The sequence below is a fragment of the Meriones unguiculatus genome, chromosome 6 (genome assembly GCF_030254825.1).
Source record: "Meriones unguiculatus strain TT.TT164.6M chromosome 6, Bangor_MerUng_6.1, whole genome shotgun sequence".
NCBI classification, from domain to species: Eukaryota; Metazoa; Chordata; class Mammalia; order Rodentia; family Muridae; genus Meriones; species Meriones unguiculatus.
Window position 1 is genome coordinate 14165760 of NC_083354.1, and position 14995 is coordinate 14180754.

General features: G+C 42.9%; 1 long non-coding RNA gene and 1 other non-coding gene across 2 annotated transcripts; both read left to right on the forward strand.

The window, feature by feature from the left end:
• Nucleotides 1-7722: 7722 nt before the first annotated feature.
• Nucleotides 7723-7848, forward strand: LOC132655017 (U6atac minor spliceosomal RNA). The gene has a single exon (XR_009592601.1). It is a non-coding gene; the product is annotated as a U6atac minor spliceosomal RNA (small nuclear RNA).
• Nucleotides 7849-8160: 312 nt separating this feature from the next.
• On the forward strand, nt 8161-12621 carry LOC132654897 (uncharacterized). Its single transcript, XR_009592504.1, has 3 exons — nt 8161-8309; nt 10678-10742; nt 11414-12621. It is a non-coding gene; the product is annotated as an uncharacterized LOC132654897 (long non-coding RNA).
• Nucleotides 12622-14995: the final 2374 nt, after the last annotated feature.

Here is a 14995-nt window from a genome sequence, read left to right on the forward strand (position 1 = left end):
AATGGAATATTACTCAGCAATAAAAAACAAGGAAATCACGAAATTTGCAGGTAAATGGTGGGATCTGGAAAAGATAATCCTGAGTGAGCTTTCCCAGAAGCAGAAAGACACACATGGTATATACTCACTTGTAAGTGGATATTAGACATATAATATAGGATAAACTTACTAAAATCTGTACACCTAAAGAAACTAATCAAGAAGGAGGACTCTGGCTAAAATGCTCAATCCCCACTCCGAAAGGCAAAGAAGATAGTCATCAGAAGAAGGTCCCATTTATTGATTGTTGATCTTAGAGCCTGTGCTGTTGGTGTTCTGTTCAGGAAGCTGTACCAATAAGTTCTAGGGTCTTCCCCACTTTTTCTTCTAACCGACTTAATGTGTCTGGTTTTATGTTGAGGTCTTTGATCCACTTAGCTACGATTACCTATGTAATATTTCAAGAAGTGTCACATGCATATTGTTGTCTTCTTGGGTTCCTCCTAAACCTGGAAGTGCTAGGTGAAATAAATATGAACAACTTAAAAAAACTCATTAAGGTAATTACAGTATGTCCAAGAGAAGTGGACAATAGTTCTATCACATATGTTCACATTTTGATTATAATTACCTTAATAAGTATAATTTTACTGTTACTATTAAGCACCTCTGCTGCCTGTTTTTACACTGCATAGACAGAGGCCCAACAACTGATCAGCATGATGATGCTGTGGCACTGAAATTCTCTGAAGGGGTGTCTCTACACTTTAGCCTGACCTTAGCTGAGAAGAACATGGTGACTGCAGACAGATGGGATGGTGTACTTTTCCACTTGAAGAACCCACATTTGCCTTAGAATAAACTGTTATTTCCTTTAAAAAACAAAACAAAACAAAACTCTTTGAGTTGGAAACATGCCTGCTCCAGCAGAGTGGTTCCCTTACCCAGAGAAGCAGGACTAGCCACTGACCACGTGCTCCTCCATTGAAACAGTAAACAAAGTTGCTGACCTGGCCCCCATGGGGTGTTTCTGAATTGGACCTGTGGAAAGTTCCTTTACCGGACAGCTCATCCTAGTCAGACCATGCAGTAGTTTTGTGGGGTGAGTGGACACAGAGGGGAGAGGCCCATCAGGTGTCAGATAAGATGATGGATAAAAGAAGAAAGGCTTCCCGTTTAATATCCTTGCCCAGGTGTGGTGGCTAGTTTCCATAATGGGCTGATATGAGTTAGGGTTGGGAAACTGAAAAGACCCTTTCCATTTATGGGGCAAAACGATTTTGAGCTGAGTCTCATCATTGCAGCATCCTTTCCTGCTCATTCCGACCCGCTGCCCAAGGCCGTAAAGTTTTATGCCCTGAAGAACAAACACTGCACAAAATCATTACAAACCTGAACATTGGAGGCCTGCCCACTGGGGTGAGGACAGAAGGCTGAGGAGAAAGGCCTGGCTCAGGCTGGCTCTTTGGCTCCAGGGAGCAGGCGGGGATTTTCAGGGTGATTTACTGTGGATTGATTTGCAGTTTGTTCTGTAGCCATTGTTTGTAATGTGCCTTGCCAGCTCATGTACTCCCAACCTTAATTGTTCTAAATTAAACTATAGGGACCAGACAGCACACATTTCCATCAGAAGCACAAAATATTGTACCAAATCCCACAGGGATGCACCAGCCACTGCCAGGACAGGCTTGGACTTGGGGGAATTGTCAGAAGGAATACCCAGCAGGGCATTTGTGTGTGTGTATGTGCATGCAAAAGTGATATGCATACGGCACTTCTTGGAACGCTACATAAGTAATTGCAGCATTAAGAAGGAGAACCAAGCTAGATATTTATTTATCAAGAGAGTGGATAAATAATAAACGACGAGAGCTTGTGAAAGAAGCCATGCAACCCTGGAAAACAAACGTAGTTCTACGTAAGCCAGTTTAGGAAAACATGCACGCACTTGTTCAAATGCAAGTGCACATGGCTGTGCCTGTGGGGCCAGAGTTTACCCTGGGCAGCTTCCTCTAGCACGCTCCACCTTATGATGTGAGACAGGGTCTCTCACAGGGTCTCCAGCGAGCTTCTGGAGCTCACTGACTTGACATGACGGCTGGACAGAGAGCGCAGGAACCTGGACTCTACATGCATGCACGCCCACGCAGCAGCGCGGCCTTGCGTGACGATCCACATATCGTCATACACACATACATGTGCCCACGCCACACACAAATGCAAATATAGAAAAAAAAAAACCCTTGGTATGCACACAGCGCACACAGGCACAATTGCAGGAAGAAAACACACCGGATGATAAAGTTACATAAGTAAGACCACAGAACGGAATCCCCCATTGTATAACCAGGAAGATAGGACCATGTGCTCAGATCCACACAGAGTGAAACAGAGACGCGTTCACAGCCGAAGTGAGCATGAACCTCAGGGCGGCGGTTGTCTGGCTTGACAAAGGAAGATGAGTTGGATGCAGAAGAGAAGCGGGTTTTCCAGCTGTACCTGCGGGATTTTGTTTCCTTAGAATCATGTGCTCAAGCAGGGTGAAATGCTTCTATCCCGCGCATGTGACTGTGGGTGCACTCGTGTATTTCAAACACACAACCCCTTCCATTATTCTCTGTAAATCTGAGTTTGGAGACTCTAATAAGGAGAACGAGCAGGGGGTCATTGGGTGGACGATCGTGGGTTACGCGTGCTTGCTTTAAGGGTGTTTGCTATTGTAGATTCATCTGAGTGGCTTTGATAGTTTTTTTTTTTTTTTTTTTTTTGCCTTCTTCCAAAATTTCTTCTTTCCAGGCAACCTTGGACTCTTTCTTTTTTTCTTTTGTATTTATTCTTTACTTTATATATGAACACATATTTTGATCATATCCACCCCTCATGCCTCATCTCCATCTCCTCCTGGGCTACCTCCAATATATCCCCTCTCCCAACCTAACGGACTTCACTTCTTTTTCTTTCTTTTTTTAAAATCATGCTGAATTCGGTTAGTACTGCCCGCTGTGTATGGGTGTGGGGCCATCAACTTGGAACTGTTATTTTTTTAATTTTTAAAATTGGAGAGAGGGGTCATCTCTTTTGAGTAACATCTGTGGTTTTAAATTTGCTTTAGGGTCCCTTTGAGACCATCCAGGATCTTTTCATGAGCCTCTGCTGAGGCTGGAGGAGGGGATTCAATGAGTTAAATATTCCTACCTGGAAACTCCATGACTCACCATGAGCTCTTCTTGTGATAAATCCATAATAAGTTGAAAACATCACAAGCCGAAAATGTGTCTAATACATATAGACCCACAGAACATCACAGTTTCACAACAGGCTGCATTCCTCTGGATTTGCGGGGGACAGGGGCTCCAGGACTAACCATGGACACCACAGCTCCTGTCTATTGGTGTGTAACCCAGTCATACCCTCCTGTATTCTATTCCTCGAGTCAGCTCCAGGGGGCTGATAATACAGTGCAAACACTGTGGACAGTATTGTTTCCAGGCGAGAGCAATGAAAGTCTGCAGCTGTTCAGTAAAGATACCACTGCCTGTCTCCACCTAAGTCAAGGCATCGCCAGTACCAGACGTGTTTGCGTTATTTTCTGAGGCTGGAAAAGAATTTGAAAATCCTGACTTAGCAACCCCTAGCCTGGTGTGGGTAGTCTCCATGTTTTCACTCTGTTGTAATGGACTCCACATGGCTGCCATGGGTAAAACACCGTGGGAATGGCTACCCCTGTTCGTTCTTCCGACCTCTTCCGGTTTGGCAACCTCAGCTGGTCCGTATCGCAGAAGTGGTCTCCTCTCAGGGTCAAAACAAACAAAATCGCCCTCCACTTCTGGCCATCTGTGCTCTTTCTCTAGTGCTCTGTCTGTCCCCACCTGCTCGCCAATCTGCAGGACGACCTTCCTGCTTCTGTTCTGGCTTTTTATAATCTGTTGAACACACTCTTGTAGAGCGGTTCCACTCAAGTGTATGCTCTCATCTGAAAAGTATCCACAGTTTTCATCCTCAAATTAAAATTTTGTTTAAAACCGGGCCTCTCATAGTCTCATTGTCTGCGCCATACCTTCTTTTCCCGCTGCCTTCGTTCCTCTCCCTTTCGGAAGCTTTGCTTTGTCTTTTATGTAACACCCTGCAATTTGTTCTGTTTCACAGTATGGCATTAACTGAGCCTCCTTGTGTCTAGTGAGCCTGCTAAACCATACCCTGATAACTTGCCACACAATGCTCCCAACATTCAGGAGATATTGAATTAGTAATTTAATTAAATTGTTATTCTCACTTAGCCATTACACCCTTGTACATCCTTTTGTCTGTATGAATGCAGCCTACTTTGAGCATAGCCTCTCCAGGGCTGGGAGAATAGCAGTCATGTTCTGAATGTCATTTGCACGTGGGGCCTCAATAAATGGTTCAAAGTTGAGAATTCACGTTGTGCATGAATTTTGTAGGTCTTTAACGGCTTAGGCTGATTATAATTATATACACACTAAATCTAGGAAAAATTAATGTGTCTGTTTTAACAGTTCATGTGTTTACCTTAGACCTCTAAGAAGATGCTTGGCTTTTAATCCCAAGTTTTGAGACACAAGGCTGAAAAGCGGGCAGTTAAAAGCACTTGATGCTTTTATAGAGGTTCTAGGTTCATTTCTCAGCAACCACATGGCAGCTTACAACTGGCTGTAATATCAGCTCCAAGAAATCTGATATCCTCTTCTGGCCTCTGTGGGTATTTGCATTTCACATGCACACAAATTAACATTTCACTTAATAAAATGTTTAATCGTGAAATGTACAAATAAGAAAAATAAGCCAGGTGTGGGAGCAGACACCTTTAATGCTAGCACTCGGGAGGCAGAGGCAGGAGGCCAGCCTGGTCTACGGAGCAGGTTTTCCCCTTGTCTCAGTGGGAACCTTGGAACATCTGTGAGTTGTTATTAATCAGCTTTTCATTGCTGTAGCAGAGTGCCTGAGATGGGTCCTTTAAGGGAATGAAGGTCTTTTCAGCTCACTGCTTCACAGGTTACTTGGCTCTGTGTTTCTGGGCCTGTGGTAAGGCAGGGTGATGTGGTGAAGAGGAGCATGATGGGAGCAGAGCTGCTGTCCTCACAGTGACCAGGAAACAGAAAACAAATGCAGAATGGCCTTAGGACAATCCCACCTTTCAGAGGCAGGTCCCCAATGACCTACTTCCTCCAAAAGGAGGAATTTAAACATAAAAAATTTATTTTTAATTTAAATTCTTTTGTGTGTGGAAGCTGGAGGATGATTTGTGGGAGTCCAGTCTCTCCCATAATGTGGCTTCCAGGAATCAAACTCAAATCATTAGTCAGCAAGCACCTTTATCCACCGAGCCCTCTTACCAGCCCAAGGCCCCATCTTGTTATAATCAATTCAGCTATAAGTTTACTAGTGGATGAAACCACTGATGAAGCTAAAGCCCCCGAAATCCAATCATCCCTCCCAAGCCCTCCAAATTAGAAAGTGTCAGGGACATCTCTGGAGTCAAGCCACAGCAGGAGGTCTGGATTTGATCTTGTGTAGGCTTGCAGGGTCCTTGCATTGCAGTTGTTTCTCCTCTCACCGTTCAGCGATTGGCTAAGATTTTAGGCGGATTCTATGTACAGGTTGCTGCTGTTCCATGTCTATGCCAGATGAACCAGTGTCATGCTCTCGTTCTTGGCAGCCCGTTTTCCCTGAGTTCCTCATTTGCTTTGTGCCCTTCAGCAGACTCAGGGATTCCAGAAAAATTATGATTCCAATTATGTACAATAATATAATTTTATTTTTATAATAGAAAAAATTATGATTCAAATGATTAAATATTATCTTTTTATTTTCATTTTTAGGGTGGTGAGAATGTTCTTTTTAAGCTTCCTACATCTTCAGCACACGCTGGAATTTAGCAGATTTTATTGATGAAACTTCAAACTTTCTTCTATATAGCCCTTACTTAGTGCTAATTGCTCATACTTACTATAAAATTGTTTTAAGAATTTTGTGGCCATCTTGCTGAGAAAGCCAAAATTCAATCAATCTGTAGAAATGGATTAAAGCACAAACGTGTCTTAATTAAGGTATTAGGTAGCAGATTTTAAACTCAAAGCCATTTTCATCTGATTGGATGTTGTTGGCTGAGAGGCTGTGTTGAAACAGATTAAGAATCAAATTTGAATCTGGCATTTGATTGGTGATGTCTGTCAAGAGCACGGCATGGTCAGCTGGGGAGCTCATGCAGCAAATAACAGGGAATGGGGACAGTCAAGGAGAAGTGAGGAATTTCTGTACAGCAGCAATAGACAATGCCTGCCACCTCAGTCCCTTGTACTATAACTGAAACAACGTGACTCAGTGAAAATGGTGGGGTAATAGATACTTTAAGCTCAAGGGACAGGTGCTAGTGAGATATTTGGGAAAGGGGAGCCTTGTGGGCCTCAGTGCTCTTGAAGGCATGTTTGCCTAGGAAAGCCAGGAACCCTGCTACTTCCAGGAGAGTGAGGGTGATTCTGAGACACACGAACTGTGGGTGATGGTGCAACCATCAGTGGCATGGTTCTATGAAAGGGAAGGTCACAGGAAGAGGGCTGGGTTGCCATTATTGCAATTGCTAATTGAGAGAGAGAGAGAGAAAGTCAGGCCCAGGAGTACAGGCTTATAATCATAGTTATTTGAGAGGCAGAAGGAGACAGACTACAATTTTGTAGCCTACCTCATCTGCATACTGAGTTCAAGGCCAATTTAGTGGGAAATTTAGTGTCCCCCAGTTTCAAAACAAAAAGAGGGTCCAGGGTGGCTCAGTTGTTAGTGTGCTCTTGCAGCAGATGTAGGGCCCTGGGTTTGACCCCTAGCACTATCACCGAAAAGAGCAATATGTAGAGATGTGAGCACTGTGGTCAGAAGCGTGGATGGAAAGTGAGGTGAGGTTTGGGTCAGCAGAGTGTGGCAGATGCCAGTAGAAAGGGGAGAAGAGGTTGCTGGTGAAGCAGGTAGCATTGGTAGCTCTATAGCATCCGGTGTCACAAATACCTGCTCATATGTCATGTCTGTGTCATGCCTTGCTGTGCTGTGGCTTCCCTGCTCTTCTTTGGAGGCAGACTTGGTTGTTCTTGCTCCTCAGTGCTTTGTGCTCTGTGATCTCCTTACTTCATACGTCACAGTTCATGGTATGTGCATGTGTGTGTGTGTGAGTGTTGACCTGTTACTGTGTAGACAATCTGAGGCCTTGGCTTTCCTCTCTCACTGTTTGTCACCACTGAGTTCCTTACAGTTTTGCATATTACTATGTGAAGGCCAGGACAGTAGAGTTGAATTGTACAGTGATATATCCTGTAAGGGGTCAAATGAAAAATTTGCATTTGATGGGGAGGAAGTGAATGCACTTTCAAGAGACCCATTTCGGGACAGGGACAAGGAAAATTGTGGCATTCTGATATTAAGCTTATGGACTTTAGAAGCCATTAAGAAGTGGCTATTAGGAAGAAAGGAAGGAAGGAAGGAAAGAAGGAAAGAAGGAAGGAAGGAAGGAAGGAAAGAAGGAAGGAAGTAAAGAAGGAAGGAAGGAAGGAAAGAAGGAAGGAAGGAAGGAAGGAAAGAAGGAAGGAAGGAAGGAAGGAAAGCCACCATGAGTTAGCATGGAAAGAATCACATGGTTGGATTGGTGTAGATGGAGAAAAGCAGCCCAGGTGAGAAACATAAAACAAAGGAACCGGACACGGGTAGAGTTGGATCAGACCTGACAAGATCCATCCTCCAGTGTTGTATGAAAGGAGAGAAGGTTAGCACTCCCCTTGACAAGGATGGAAGAGGCCCTTGGGCCTAACAACACGCATACGGTTAAGGCATTGCCACCTACTTCGTGGCATCTAACCACTGTTTTTATTTGTAATAGCCAGAAGCTGGAAACAACCCAGATGCCCCTCAACTGAAGAATGGATGCAGAAATTGTGGTACATCTACACAATGGAATATTACTCAGCAATGAAAAATAAGGAAATCATGAAATTTGCAGGTAAATGGTGGGATCTGGAAAGATCATCCTGAGTGAGTTGTCCCAGAAGCAAAAAGACACACATGGTATATACTCACTCATATAGACATACAACATAGGACAAACCCACTAAAACCTGTGCATCTAAAGAAACTAAGCAAGAGAGAGGACCCTAACTAAAATGTCCAATCCCCATCCAGAAAGGCAAAGAGGATGGACATCAGAAGAAGAAGAAAACAGGAAACAACCTAGGAACCTACCACAGAGGGCCTCTGAAAGCCTCTGCCCTTCAGACTATCAAAGCAGATGCTGAGCCGGATGGGCAACTGTTGGCAGGTGAATGGAATTTTAGGTAAGAACTGGGAAATAGTAAGAGCTGGAGAGGACAGGGTCTCCACAAGGAGAGCAACAGAACAAGAAAATTTGAACACAGGGAACTTCCAAGAGACTCATACTCCAACCAAGGACTATTCATGGAGATAACCCAGAACCCCTGCACAGATGTAGCCCAGGGCAGTTCAGAGTCCAATTGGGTTACATAGTAATGTGAAGAGGGACTGCCTCTGACATAATCTGATTGGCCTGCTCTTTGATCACCTCCCTCTGGGGGGGGAGCAGTCTTACCAGGCCATAGTAGAGGACAATACAGCCACTTTTGATGTGAACTGACAGACTAAGATCAGAAAGGAGAGGAGAACCTCCCCTATTAGTGGACTTGGGGAGTGGCATGCAAGCAGAAAGAGAAGGGAGGGTAGGATTGGGAGGGGAGGAGGGAGGGGCTTATGGGGGGATGCAGAATGAATAAAGTGTAATTGATGAAAAATTTAAAAAAAAAGGGGAAAAATAATTTAAGAACCTTAAACGACTTTCAAAATTGGAGGAAAACATGGAGTTAGTCAATTGGCACGGAGCACGTCTCGCCCCTGGGGGCAATGGTCTCCTGAACCTACTCAGACCTCGGACACCACCACTGCTAGTTCTAGAACTGACGCAGGATGTTCCAACGAGGGGTTAAGGCTTCTCATAATATTTCCTATAAGCCTACACCTGTTTGTCTATATCCCCCATTTTTATTCATTATTAGCCAGATAGAGCCAAGTAATTGTGGTAATGATACTTGCTTTTTTGCCCAATGCTGGAATGCTAGTAAATTTAGGTATGCCTTGGTTACTCGCATGCCTCACTGGGTGCCTGTGCCCATTGATGCCCCTCACACTATGACTCTCTTCAGACAGAAAAGGGATCTTGGAACTACAGCCACCATTGTTACTACCATCTCATTGGCGGCTGTTGGAGCTACCACCAGGGCATTAGCCATGAGTCATACTAGGCAGACTGCTCAGACCCTGAATAATCATTTAGCCAATGTAGCTCATGCCTTAGTTGTACATAAAGGAATTAATGCTCAACTAAAAGGAAGCTTAATGGTGTTCAATCAGAGGATTGACCTCTTGCAGGAGCAAATTGATACCCTATGGCAAATCGCTCAACCTGGCTGTCAATGAAAGTATGCTGGACTTTGTGTCACTAGCATACAACATGAGAATTTTTCCTGTGCTGCAAATCTGTCTAAACAATTGTCGAGCTATATTTTAGGTAATTGGACTGGAGAATTCGATACTACGATGGAGCAGCTGAGAGTGGCCATTGTCACAGTAAATTCTACCAGAGTGGACACAGGACTAGCCACAGGATTATCAACATGGATTGCTGCAGCCATGAATCATCTGAAGGAATGGGCGGGCATGGGAGTGTTAGCAGGCCTTCTGGTGTTGGTCTCCTTGGTTTGCCTGTGGTATAAATGCAAGATTAGAGTCTCACAACAGTGTGATGCAGCCATGATCATTCAGGCCTTTACAGCCATTGAAGCAGGACATTCTCCCCAAGCATGGTTGGATACCATAAAAAGCTAAAATGATACGCTCAGGATGCGAGGCTAAGCACTGCACTCAGGGTCAGCCGCTTTGGACCCAGAGAAGAGCATGTCTGATTGCATGCGGGTTGATGCCCCAGGTCCGGCCTCTGAGAAAAAGGTATCAGATGGGTCTGATGCTCTTTGGGTGGATGACACCTAAATGAACATCGGTACAAAGTCCCAATTTATTTCTAATATCAGAGATCAGACCTCTACTCTTGCCTGATGCGTCTAAAACAAAAAGGGGGAACTGTAGAGAGCTGCGGAATGCTATGCCTTAAAGATGGAGCTGGTTTCCGCCTTCCACCTTCCGGATGGTGAGTGCTCTCTGTCATGAAAAATTCCACATTTGGCTAAGGCTGAGGATCTGGCTTGCTTCCATGTATGTGGACCTATCTGCATTGCCCACGTGGCATGCTGGGGTTGGCTACCCAGAGGCTATTTAAGCTGTGGGCTGGCTTTCCCCAGGGTCGGAGGATTGTTCAAGGTTCCTGAATAAACTGCATTGAAAAAAAAAAAAAAAGATCCATCCTCCAGGATGCTGAGACGCAGACACGTATATTCCAGCATCCTGCTTGATCCAGCGTTAGACTGCTTCAGTTGCTGTTCCCTCAAAGCCTGCTCCCAGGACAGCTTCAAAGAAAGCTGCTGATCTCAGTTGGTTCAGCATCTCAGACTGTTCCAAACAGGACTTCTATTAAGCCTAAAATTTCTCAACGTTTAGAGACTGGACCACAAATGTTATTGCTCGCTTGCTTGACTTATTTTTTTTTTTTTACAATGTTATTTGCCCCCACCCCCAAAGGTATCCTGTGCCCACAAATCAACAAGGAACAACCTTGAGAAGAACAATGTCCTTTTTCTCTTGAGGTGGGATGGATAAGTTTTGGTTGTCCTAATGGGCTATGGATGTTTGTTGTCATTTAGGGGAATTGATTACAAGTTATTCATGGTCTTATTCAGAGAGAAAACAAAGTATAAATGCTTAGACTCAGGGATTTCTCTCTTTTCCTTTTCTCTTTCATTCTTTCTAAAGGAGAAAGGGATTAAAAAGAAAGAGGGGGTAATACAGAAATATAGGAATAATAAGACAAAATGTAGATTATTGAATCTGTTCTTCAACTTAAAGGTAGTATTACATTTAAATAAGGTTATTATTTTGATACATTGGTATAAATGTTGATATATTGATACAAACACATACACACGTATATGTTCTAACTCTGAATGAGGTATTATAGACATAAACTGATTTATAAATACAAGTTTTACTTCTAATATTTTGAGAAAGCTGCTATTCCAAACTGTTTAGTATAATTAAAAATATAAGCTAATTGTTAGTTAATCAAATTCATGGTCTTGTCAGATACTAATCTAATTTATCACAGAAATAGGCTTCTCAGGTTAAACAGATAGCAAACAGATAGAAACAGGCAACAGAGATAGATAGATTATATAAAACTGAATAGACAGATAAAGTCTTTAAAAACCTCAGAGACGTACAGAATACGGCATTTAAAGATATTTTTTATTATCTTAAGGATTCTTTGACAACCAGACAGGTCAACTTCTGGCAGCACCCCCAGTTTGCCTCAAGAAGATGATGAACATCAAAGGACCTCCTATGGAGTTGCTTCTACGTGGCAAGTTAGCCACCAGAACAAAGAAAATGCCCTCATTTCTGCCGCAGACAGAATTCTGCCTAAAACGGGCAAGTTTGTACGCAGGCCAAGTGGATTGCTGAGCTCTGCCAACACAGGGTAAGCAAGTCCTTCATAGTTCCTGCTTCACAAATATGTCTGTCAGATACACTGGGCCAGAAGGCTGAAGATGATGCTCCATCCTAATAGAGGTTTGGGGTGACTGTCCAGGTGGCAAACTGTCTCTATTATATTTATTTTTATTTTGGAAGCTGCTAGCTTGGACTTTCTGTTTACTCACGTAATTACTTTTATTCCTTCTCAAGTCTCTGATGGGGTTGAAGACCAAATAGTTATAGTTCTACAATTAAGCTTAGTTGCTTAGGAATTAAGAAGATGTTTTAAGGTCTATATAGATGTTTTCAGGTTGGTATATACATGATATGATAGAGATAGATTTAGGTTCAGAAACTTAGACTCTCATAGATAAGAGATAATATTTTCTTCAAGGTTGCCAAATGTCTTTAGACTAGATATTATGTATGTAATTCTTACCTACTGCATTTTATAGTTGTTTCATACTTGTCCTACTACACATAGTTTTAAAAAATGGCTTTTTTAAAAATTAGACAAAAAGGGGAAATTATAATGGCATGACGTGGTGCTTTGTATTTGATTGTTAAATTTTTTGCTCCCTACGATCTGGTTGCTGCCCAGATCAGCACATTTCCACATACACCTGTCCTTGTTGTGTAAATCTTATTCTACCCAATTTAAAGTTGATTGGTTAATAAAAATGCAGAAGCCTCGGCAAGGTAGAAGTGAGGGGCAGAGCTAAGGTTCTCAGACTTTGGGGAGAGAAGGATCTTGGGAAGGAGGAGAGAAGGAAGGAAGGAGGCAGAGCCACATGGGTTATTGTGGAGAGAAACACATGGCCGGATCAGCATCAATGGAGGAAAGCAATCCAGATGAGAAACATAAGCAAGTATTTATGTAATTATGGATGGGAAGTAGCCAAGATTGAAATTTTTAGAGCAATTTGCATGGGATGTGGGGCTGGGAGGAAAAAGTAGCTTAGGAGGCATTATCTGCCATGCCCTATGTGAAGTAAGGCTTATCTAAATTAAAAAAAAAAAAAAAAAGAAGAAGCAGTTACCTGTTTGAGTAATTTCTTTGCAATCTTCCCATGAAAGTAAAATTTATTCACAACTGGATTGAAAGTGGAGCAATTAGGTACACTAACAGATTTCAAATATCTCTTTAATAAGTGTTAAAAAAATCAAGATTTTTTTCTTTAAAATTTTTTAAAATTTATTACAACTTATTCACTTTGTATCACAGCTGTAGCCCCCTCCTTCATCCCTTCTCAATTCCATCCTCCCTCCTTCTTCTCCTCCCATGCCCCTTCCCCACTGATAGGGGAGGTCCACTGATAGGGGGGGTCCTCTTCCCCTTCCATCTGACCCTCGTCTATCAGGTTTCATCAGGAGTGGCTTCATTGTCTTCCTCTGTGGACTGGTAAAGTTATTCCCACCTCAGGGGGAGGTGATCAAAGAGCCAGTCATTGATTTCATGTCAGAGACAGTCCCTGTTCCCATTACTAGGGAACCCACTTGGAGACTGAGCTGCCATGGGCTACATCTGTGCAGGGTTCTAGGTTATTTCAATACATGGTCCTTGGTTGGAGTAGCAGTCTCAGAAAAGACCCCTGGGCCCAGATTTTTTGGTTCTATAGCTCTCCTTGTGGAACTCCTGTCCCCTCCAGGTCTTTCTATTTCTCCCTTCTTTCATAAGATTCCCTGTACTCTGCCCACAGTTTGGCTATGAGTTTCACCATCTGCTTTAATATCCTGCTGGGTAGAGTCTTTCAGAGGCCCTCTGTGGTAGACTCCTGTCCTGTTACTTGTTTTCATCCTCTTCTGATATCTATCCCATTTGCCTTTCTGAATGAAGATTGAGCATCTTACCCAGAGTCCTCCTTCTTGCTTAGCTTCTTTAGGTGTATAGATTTTAGTATGATTACCCTATATTATATGTCTAATATTCACTTATAAGAGAGTATATACCACGTGTGTCTTTTTGCTTCTGGGATTCCTCACTAAGGATGATCTTTTCTAGATCCCACCAGTTGCCTGCAAATTTCATGATTTTCTTGTTTTTAATTGCTGAGTAATATTCCATTGTGTAGATGTACGACAATTTCTGTATCCATTCCTCAGTTGAGGGGCAACTGGGTTGTTTCCAGATTCTGGCTGTTATGAATAAAGCTGCTACAAACATGGTTGTGCAAATGTCCTTGTTGTATACTTGAGCATCTTTTGGATATATGCCTAGGAGTGGTATAGCTGGATTTTGAGGTAGCACTGTTCCTAGTTGTCTGAGAGAGCACCAGATTGATTTCCAAAGTGTTTGTACAAGTTTACATTCTCACCAGCACTGGAGGAGAGTTGCTCTTTCTCCACATCCTCTCCAGCATGAATTGTCACTTGAGTTATTTTTCTTTTATGAGCAATACAGTGGAGACCTCTTGAGAATGCATTCCAGTGCATGGTGGTAGAGGAGGCTACGTGTTCTGCTTGTCAGAATTGATGGAAGCACAGGGCACAGGATTAGAATGCTTTTTAAAGTTAGTTAAGCCTGAGTTTTCTCTACTTTATAGTGGTTTCATCTGAGATAATCCTATAGTAATAGGAAATAGAGAACACATTTGACTCTCCTTTCTCTCTTACCTCTTGGGAGATGAATGACTTGTGGGATGAATCCTTTTCTTATAGAAGTTGAATCCTGGGTTTTCCTCTCTCTCCTCAGGAACAGTTTTACTCTTTTCCTATTGTGTTGACAATCCTTTTATGATGTTGACTCTTTTCCTTCACACTCACACATACTCAAATTTCTTCCCACTTTGCTCTTTTTTAAAAAATATTTTTTAGACAGGGTCCTACATAATTTAGGATGATCTCAAACTCTCAGAATAGTCCAAGATGACCTTGATCTTTTGATCCTCCTTCATCTAGACCATCAGAGTTAGGACTACAGGTGTATATTGTCACACCTGTTTATGTGGGGCTGTGGATTGAATCCAGGGTATTGTGCATGCCAGGCAAATGCTCTACCAGTTGAGCCACACCTCTAACTCTACAAGCTCAGAGGCAGGAGCAATGAGAGTTTAAGACCAGGCTGTATTACTGAGAAAGACCTGTACAAAACCTGTACAAAATGAACAGCCAACAAAATGGGAATCTTACTAATTTAAGATATTTATTTGAAAGCCAAGTGGTGGTGACACACCTTTAATCCCAAGAGGCAGAGGCAGGTGGATCTCAGTTCTAGGTCAGCCTGGGCTACAGACTGAGTCCCAGGACAGCCAGGGCTATACAGAGAAACCTTGTCTCGAAAAACGAAGGTGGGGGGGAAGAGAAAGAGAGAGACACAGTGACAGGGACACAGAGACAGATAGAAAGAGCAAGACAGCGAGACAGAGAG